This window comes from Monodelphis domestica, chromosome 2 (assembly GCF_027887165.1).
Source record: "Monodelphis domestica isolate mMonDom1 chromosome 2, mMonDom1.pri, whole genome shotgun sequence".
NCBI classification, from domain to species: domain Eukaryota; kingdom Metazoa; phylum Chordata; class Mammalia; order Didelphimorphia; family Didelphidae; genus Monodelphis; species Monodelphis domestica.
In genome coordinates this window covers 391,681,985-391,690,322 of record NC_077228.1, presented here as the reverse complement: position 1 = coordinate 391,690,322, position 8,338 = coordinate 391,681,985, and positions in this window count along the sequence as shown.

Here is an 8,338-nt window from a genome sequence, read left to right as displayed (position 1 = left end):
GTTCAATGGGAGTGCACAGGGAATCAGGTGAATGACTCACAAATGGCAGAGCTGGAGGAGAGTGGAGCTCTCAGGCCACTCCCTTTCCCTCTCTACACTTGCTGATGACATTCTTTACTTCATCCACCCCTCTGCTCAGCAGTCCAGTGTGAGAACTTCCTCCTTCCTCTGCCTGGGATAAGGAGGGGGGTTGTGGCATGCTGGCACTCAGTGGTGGGGAGGGGCACAGTACTTGGGGGGGGGGGACATAGCACTCTGTCTCTAAAAGGTTTGCCATCACTGTCCTAGATAATTCATTGAAGCATATGGGCATTAAGTTATTTGTCCAGAACACATAGGAAGTGATGGAAGAGAGGATTTGAATTCAAGTTTTCCTTCCCCAAAGTTCAACACCATCTATTATGCCTTGCTCCCTTGAAAAGTATTTTGAAAGAACAACAAGGAAAATAAGCAAAATAAAGGATGCCTGTATTTCCCCCAAAAAACAATTTTAAAGGTCTAATGTAAGGCACATGCTCAACATTATATCATTTTTTAAATTTAAAATTGCTTCTAGTCCTGTCTCAAATTATTAAGCCTAATGTGAAGTTAACACTCAAAAATAATTTGCTTCCTTTTGTAAGAGATGAACTAGACTTAGTCTGCCAGCAAAAAAAGAGAAAAGCAGATCTGGCAAGCTGCAGGAATGGGGAAAGGGCAGGAAGGAGAGAGCATTCTGAGAAAAGGAGAGGAAGTGAGCTGATCTGGGCAGTTGAAAAGATTCTTCTCCTCTCTGAGAAACTACCAGGAAGGTGGACTGGGTGTATCTCTGAACCAGCACACATCTTCTCCTGTGAAAGCTTGACCCAATACCCTAAGAAGACAAAAGTGAATAGGACTTCAACTGGAAGCTGTTCACCAGAAGAAAGATTTCCTCCAGATCCCCTAAAATCCTGGACTGGTTACAGTTGCCAAGGCAGTTGGAGAGCCAGGACTTCTTAATTAACTGACCCCAGGAGGGCAGATCAACAAAGCCTGATCTGCCAGACTTTGGGAAGAAGGGGTTTCAGTTATTCAAGGACCGACCCCCTGTTCCCCTTCCCTTCTGCCTCATTCCTAAAACCATCTGCCCTACCCCTCGCCTTGTTCCCTTAGAATAAAAAAGTTTTAATAGAACAAGTGACTGATTCCATCACATCTAGAGAGAGACTTGAAGTTGGGGGAAGGGAAGAGACAGTCCTCTCCCTAGGGAGAGAGAAGGTAACTGTACCAAGACTCTTTAGCCAAGGTCTCTGAGGGAACAGAAGTTAAGGTCTTGAAAGGCAACCAGAGTGGGGTTTGTCAGGGAGAGCTGAGAGGGAAAACAAACCATCCTCTCTCTCTCTACTTGACTCTACTCCATCTTTACCTCACTCTGGTCCTGACCCAGCAGGTAGGGAAGACTCAATTCTCTCCCTGCCCTAATATTACAGTTATATTATATTTTATTACATTAAAATTTATTGATCAGCTGAAAGTAATATAGGGAGGGAGTTGGAATAGGATACTACATTGAGTGTTAGAGGAAACCTGCTATATTTGAGGAGGTTTTTCCCAGATATGTTATTTGGAATCTTTGTTTCTTCACTTGTAAAACACAACTGTCAGTACAATTTCTGACATCCCTTCTAGTTTTAGCATTCTGTGATAAATGCTACATTCTCCATAGATCTACAAATGTGAGTTTAGAGGCATTCCCATTTTGATATTCCTCACATACAAACCTGTTTGAAAAAAATTTATAACCCTGAAAATAATGCTCCCCCACCCTTTTCAAGCAATGTCATTACCTGAAAATATAGAAGTAATATATAAGTAATTAATTATATGATTAAATACTTATTGATCTCATCTACAGGAGTAAAATAAGGAGCATTGTTTTAGTATTTGTCCTTTTAAAGGGTCAAGTAAAAAATTGCAGAAATTTCTGAGGAGAATATATGTTTATTACTAAATAGAGAAAAGTAATAATTGCTGACTCTTTAGGCATAATATAAAACATTAAATAAAATTAATATATATCTTGCAGGAAGAAAGAAGAAACATTAGGAGAAATTGAAGTAACTAAAGATATTTAGCTTTCAGAGAATATGGGTCAGAAAGAGGATGAAAGGAAGAACTGCAAAGTTTCTATTTTCAAACTTTTAGTGCTGGCATATAGAAAAGAGATTAGACATGTTCTTCTTGGCCCTGGGTTAAAAATTAGCACTGATAATTGTAATCAGAAATAGTACCCCAAAGATATTTTAGAAAGGATTCAAGTTTTAGAGAAGTTTGGAGTAGACAACTGGTAATAAAAAAAAGATAAATGAGGGAAGTTTTGTGCCCTGATGGAAGCTTGGACTTTCGGTATGGAGAGGGAGAAAGAGAGGAGAACCCCTTTCTCAAAATTGGGTTCAGGGGAGACAGCTGATGTAATGGGCTGGCTCAGAGAGGAAAGGTTTGAAGAGGGGGTTTGAAGATTTCCCCCCTTCTGTCTTCCCTCCTTAGCTAAAGCTGCTCTCCCCAATTAGCTCTTGTCCCTCTTGTCCCCTCTGCACTACTTGAGACCAAGAAGTCTCCCCTTGATCCATTCACTCATACTCAGCTTGGGGAACAGATAACTTTTAATGTCAATTCAATCAGGTAATACAAAAGGAATAATGGGCAGGGAAGAATGGGAAAAGGAAAGTGGGAAAAGTAGTCCCTGTCTCTATCTAAACCTTTTCCCCTTGAGTTTGGGGGGAACTCAGGCCTTGACAGTCTGAGCCCCCTGAGAGAATGTCAGATTGACTCACTCCTGGGCAACAGGAGATAAGTTAAAGTCTGCTCAGGTTTATCTTCAGAAAGTCCCTTCAATTGGGAGATGTTGAGGGGAAAGATTTCCAGTCACCAGCAGAAAAAATGGGTAACCCTCAGGAAAAAGTCTTTTTCCCAACTTCTCTCTTTGGCTTCTCAAGACTGAGAGAGCTCACTGCTCTCCCAGCCAGAGTCTTCCCCTCCTCTGGATTTTCCCTCCTGGGGTCCCTCTCCTGTCGAGGTGATCAATTTCACATACTCTTCAGTCTGGCACTTTTTCTCTAGTGTCAGCCTCTGTCACAAACCTCTAAGGTCTCCTCCAACTCTAAACCTGTAATATGACTTTAAAAGATCATGTGGACCCTGATCAGATCACCTGGCTAACCTTTCATCCTTTTCAAATGCATATTCATAATCTTACTCATCAGGTGCCATGGTCTTTGTTGGTAACTAGGTTCTCTATGAATATTTTGTGGAAAGGTATTGATAATATCATAAAGTTTCAGGTCTCCTGTTTCATTTATCCTTTAAAGTAAATTTTCACCTAACTGAATAATTTTTTTCTTAATTCCACCAATTTATAATATGCTTTTTTCACTTATCATTCAACAATAAAATTCAAAGTGTTTCTTCTTTCTATTCTTCTCACATTGAATGTATCTGAAAATGGAAGAGGTCTATAATTCCCCTTAAAGATACATTTTTTTCGCTTGTAGCCCCCTTTCTGACCCTTTAATTGTCATTCCAGTTTCCTAGAAGAAATACTAATTCCACTGATCTTCTAAAGCTAACCTTGAGGAAAATGAGATTCTATCACTGTTATTTTTTAAAAACCATTAGCTTCTATCTTAGAATTGGTACTAAGTATTGGTTTCAAGGCAGAAGCATGATAAGGGCTAGATAATAGGGGGCAAGTGACTTTCTCAGGGTCCTATAGCTAAGAAGTGTCTGAGGCTAAATATGAATCCAGAACTACCCATCTTCAGGCCTGGTTCTCTATCTATTGAACCACCTAGTTGCCCCTGATCAATGTTAATCATGAAAACCCCCAGCATTCTGTCTGTTGAATACCAATCTTAATTAGATTCTAGGAGTACTTACTAAGTCAATAGAGCAAGGAGAGTGATTATACAACATCCCTCAAACTTTTTCTTTATTCTTTCCTTGAACATACAAAGTTACAAGGTGAGTTCAAATGAAGAATAGATTTGAATGTGGAAAGCAAACATGACTATAGGTTACATTCATAACTCCTGGCTTTTGGAAGTTCTTTATTCCTTTTGTAGAGATCTCATGAAATTCTTCTGATGGATAGCTCTCTGCTGAGTTCTGATAGTTAATTGATGCATTTATCAAACCCAGAAACTACATTTTTTAGTGTGTTTCTTAACTATACATGTAGATGTTGCCATCAACTTTTGATGCTTCAATTATACTGCTACTTACACCAATTGGTATTGCTATGAATGTACATGGGAACTCAATATTCCAACACTTTAAATTTCACAGGGTCATTATGGGGTCAGCTGGATGGACAAGAGAAGAAAGAACATCTTCTCTTGCCTATGGCACTTAGCAAAATTTCCTCATAAAAAATCTTATTTGCTGAATTTGACAACGATTTGTTTGGGAATCTCCAAACTAGTTTTGTTTGTATACCTGTCCCTGAGGACAGGTTTATTTTAGTCAAATTTTAAACATTGGTTCATTGTAGCCAATTTTGAGATATTTCCTGTGCGGCATAATCTAATTTCAATCAATGGCCAAAAGCCACTATTATCTTTTCAAATTTATTATGGGCTTACTCACACTTATACTATTTTGTCCAATGGATTCAACTAAGAGATCTTAGCCTTTCTGTGATGAACTTAGGTGAGGACAGTACCCTACCCTATCTTTATACTACCACCACTGGGTTTATTATCTATATGGAATTCAAGTTTATAATAGCAAAGTACCCTTTTTTACTCTGAAGTATTTATAAACATAAAATATAAAAATAATGGGACCAGAGATTCTTGAACTCTTATTATATCCACTCAGGAAATGAAATGAGTTTCTGCAATATGACCTCTGTACACAAAAACCAGTTTTTGAGACCAACTTAATGAAATATCCTTTTGAAATAAAACTTACTGACAGACCAGAATGATATGATATTCAACCTTTCAAGTTATTTTGGTCACCTACAGTTTTCTCTAACTGAAAAATATTATAAAATTATTTATATTCTAGAAATAATTTTGTGTGTTAGATTCTAAAGAACTTTAGACAATTCTGTTTTCCATAAGGATTTATGTTAAATCATAAACATATATATATATGTATATATTTCTGCTCTATTGCCTCTATCAGCAGTTACATGGAATAGTAGACAGAAAATGTGTAGTTAAGGGTCAAAGGTAATCTAGTGTGTATCCTTTCCACTTACATTAAAGTCTCATTCATCTCAAAGAGGTATTAAAGGTAAATAAACAATTTTATGGACCATTTCACCCCTAAAGAAGGATTTTGTAGAATTGATAAAGTTAAATAAAAGCACAAAAAAGGTTCTGCTGTATATGAAACCACTAACATTTAGAAATGGTATTTCCCACATGCATTCACCCCTTACCTGAAGAGTATCTTATCACTGGTAACCTACTGGTTACTAATTTCCTTGAAAATTGGGTATTTATTCAAAACCATTAGGAAGAAAACCATTCCTGTTATTCTAAGAATGGCATGTTTTTGTTATCCATTAGTTTAGTATTTCTGACAACATACATTTTTCTTGGATTAGAGAGAATCTGGATGATCATGAGGTGATAAGAAAATTCTTTGGAACATAATTCTAATTTCTTTTGTACATATTTTAGGGAATAGACAGATAAGCAGTCTCTGAGAAGAGACTGACCTAGATGGTGAGAGGACTTGAGGTATATGCAAATCAAAAAGGGGATATTTAGACTTGACTTAAACTAGACATAGAAGACTTGAGGGAAGGTCATTTCCTGCTCCTCATGTTGTTAGTGTCTCTCCCTCTGTTAAATTATTTCATGTTTGATTGGAACATATTTTTTATCTATTTATCTAAATGCAAGTTCTCTCCTCTACCCAACTCCCACCCTCAACCAGTGGGATATTAGAATTTTTTTGTGTGAAAATTTTATTTAATTAATTAATTTAGAATGTTTTTTTTCCATAGTTACATGATTCATGTTCTTTCCCTCCCCTCCCCCAAACCCCTCACATAGCCAATGCACATTTCCACTGGGTTTTAAGGATATTAGAATTTGAAGGCAGACACAATTTTATTTTTTACTTTTATTCCAAAAGCCTAACACCAAATATAGTGTTTGACACATAGTAGGCAATTAAAAAATCTTTTTTGTTTGATTGTTATATTAATTTTCTTAAGTATTCAAAAGGTTGCTATGTAGAGATAGAATTAATAGTTTTACTTGGTCCCAAAGGGTGGAACTAGAAGCAACAGATTGCAGAGAACATATTTAAGTTTTATATGAGGAAAAACCTCTTAACAATAAAAACTATCCTAAAGAGTTAAGTAGGTGATACAATGAATAGGATGCTGAACCTCAAGTCAGAAAGACCTGAGTTCAAATACAGCCTCAGACACTTACCAGTCATGTGACCTTGGGCAAGTTACTTAACCTCTGATTGCCTGACAAAAGGTTCCTCTGGCTGCACTGGAAAAGGAAATAGGAAACCTCGAAAGCCCATAGAACCTTATGGTCCATGAGGTTATGAAAAGCTGGACATGAGTGGATGACTAAACAACAACAACAACAAAAACCAGTTAGTAGATTAAGATAGAGCAACCCCAGTTCATTACACATCACATAACATGGTGAAAAGAGGGAAGGTGGTATTTCTATCACTTACTTATCATTAACATTCTTATTTATATGCACTCTCATCTATATATCTTTATCACTAATGTTTTCCAATGATTTTATGTGGCCACACTCATGGAACATGATAAAGTTGGAAGAATCAAAAGTAGGGTTACAGAATTTCGGAGTTGGAAGGGACCTCAGGAAGTAAATGATCAAACCCATACCTGGAAAGAAAAGGAAAACTCCCAACTACAGCACACTCAACAAGCATAGATGCACCCATTGTTCTAAGACCTCCAATAAGGGAATGATCTAGTACTAGAATGGAAAAAAATCTTTGAGGTTTCATTTTACAGACAAAACAATTGAAGCCTAGAAAGGTTAAGTGGCACATCAAAATTAATGTACATAATAATTTGACTCCAAATCTAGTGCTCTTTTCAAATTTATTGTACCACCTTACTGGTAAATTTTTGACTATATCCTATTTCCCATGATGATATGAATATAGAAATAGCACTAAGATAATAATAACTGTGTGGTTCACGGTTTGGTTCCCCAACCTCTGGGGCTTTCATGAACTGGTGGCAAATATCAATGAACTCTTAGGGGGTCATTGAAATTTGCTCCTTAAGTGTTGCCCAAAGTGCCTCAAACCTATAAGATTATTATGAAATTGTCCCAGTCACAAAGACTATCATCAAAGGCTATCATTTGCTCTCCTCAGAAGACTATAATGAGCATGTTCATTGTCTACAAGAAGACATGCCTTTTATAATCTCAAGGAAAGTTCCCTTCCTTGTAAATTTGTCAGGGTATTTCGGAAACTCACCCGACCAACTCATTATATTCAGCCCAGTCGGGGTAAGCTCAGAGCTACCAAGTAGGGGTTTGGACCAGAAGCTACACAGGTATGACCAAGAAAATTAATGGACTGGTCATATACTTTCTTGGTGGTGTATTCTCTTCCAATAGGCTTTAGTTTCATTTCCAGTAGATTTATGTCATGTCTAGGAAAGAGACACTGGGAAAGTTTGATTATCTGAAAATATAGACTTAGAAAACTTGCAAACTTTGAGCAAGTTGTAGGGTGGGATTTCTTCAACTCCTGGAATACGTTCAAACTTTTCTATCTCATTCAAAGATTTTTCTCCAGCTCACACATATGGAATGTCAAGTATGCAGGAGAACTAATTACCCCAGTCTGCCAAACTCAGAACTGTGATAATTTGCAGTTTCCTTAGGTCAATAAGGTAGGATTGATGTGGCCCAAGGCAAAAAAACAAAACAAAACTTAGACTGTTATTCTTTTATAGCATGTTTTCAGAAGAACAGGGGCAAAACTTTTTCATGCCCAGAAAGGCACAAGACAAATGTACATCCACTCAAAGCCAAGACAGTCATTTTAATACATGAAAAAACCTTTTCTAAAATAGAAACTGACCTGAATGTTGATATAACTTCTTATCTACATGGAAGAAAATTGAGACCTTGAAGCACTGGGACTTTGCAGCCTTCATTCAGTTTGTAAATATAGCAAAACAAAAAAATAACTAAGCTTGATAAATATTTTATAAAAATCTTACATTTTAAAAATAGGATAGAAATCATTATTCCTATTCAGATTCATTTGTTTCCTTACAAATTGTATTTAATTTTTTCTTACTATGCCCACACATTATAAGCTCTTAATAAATATTTGC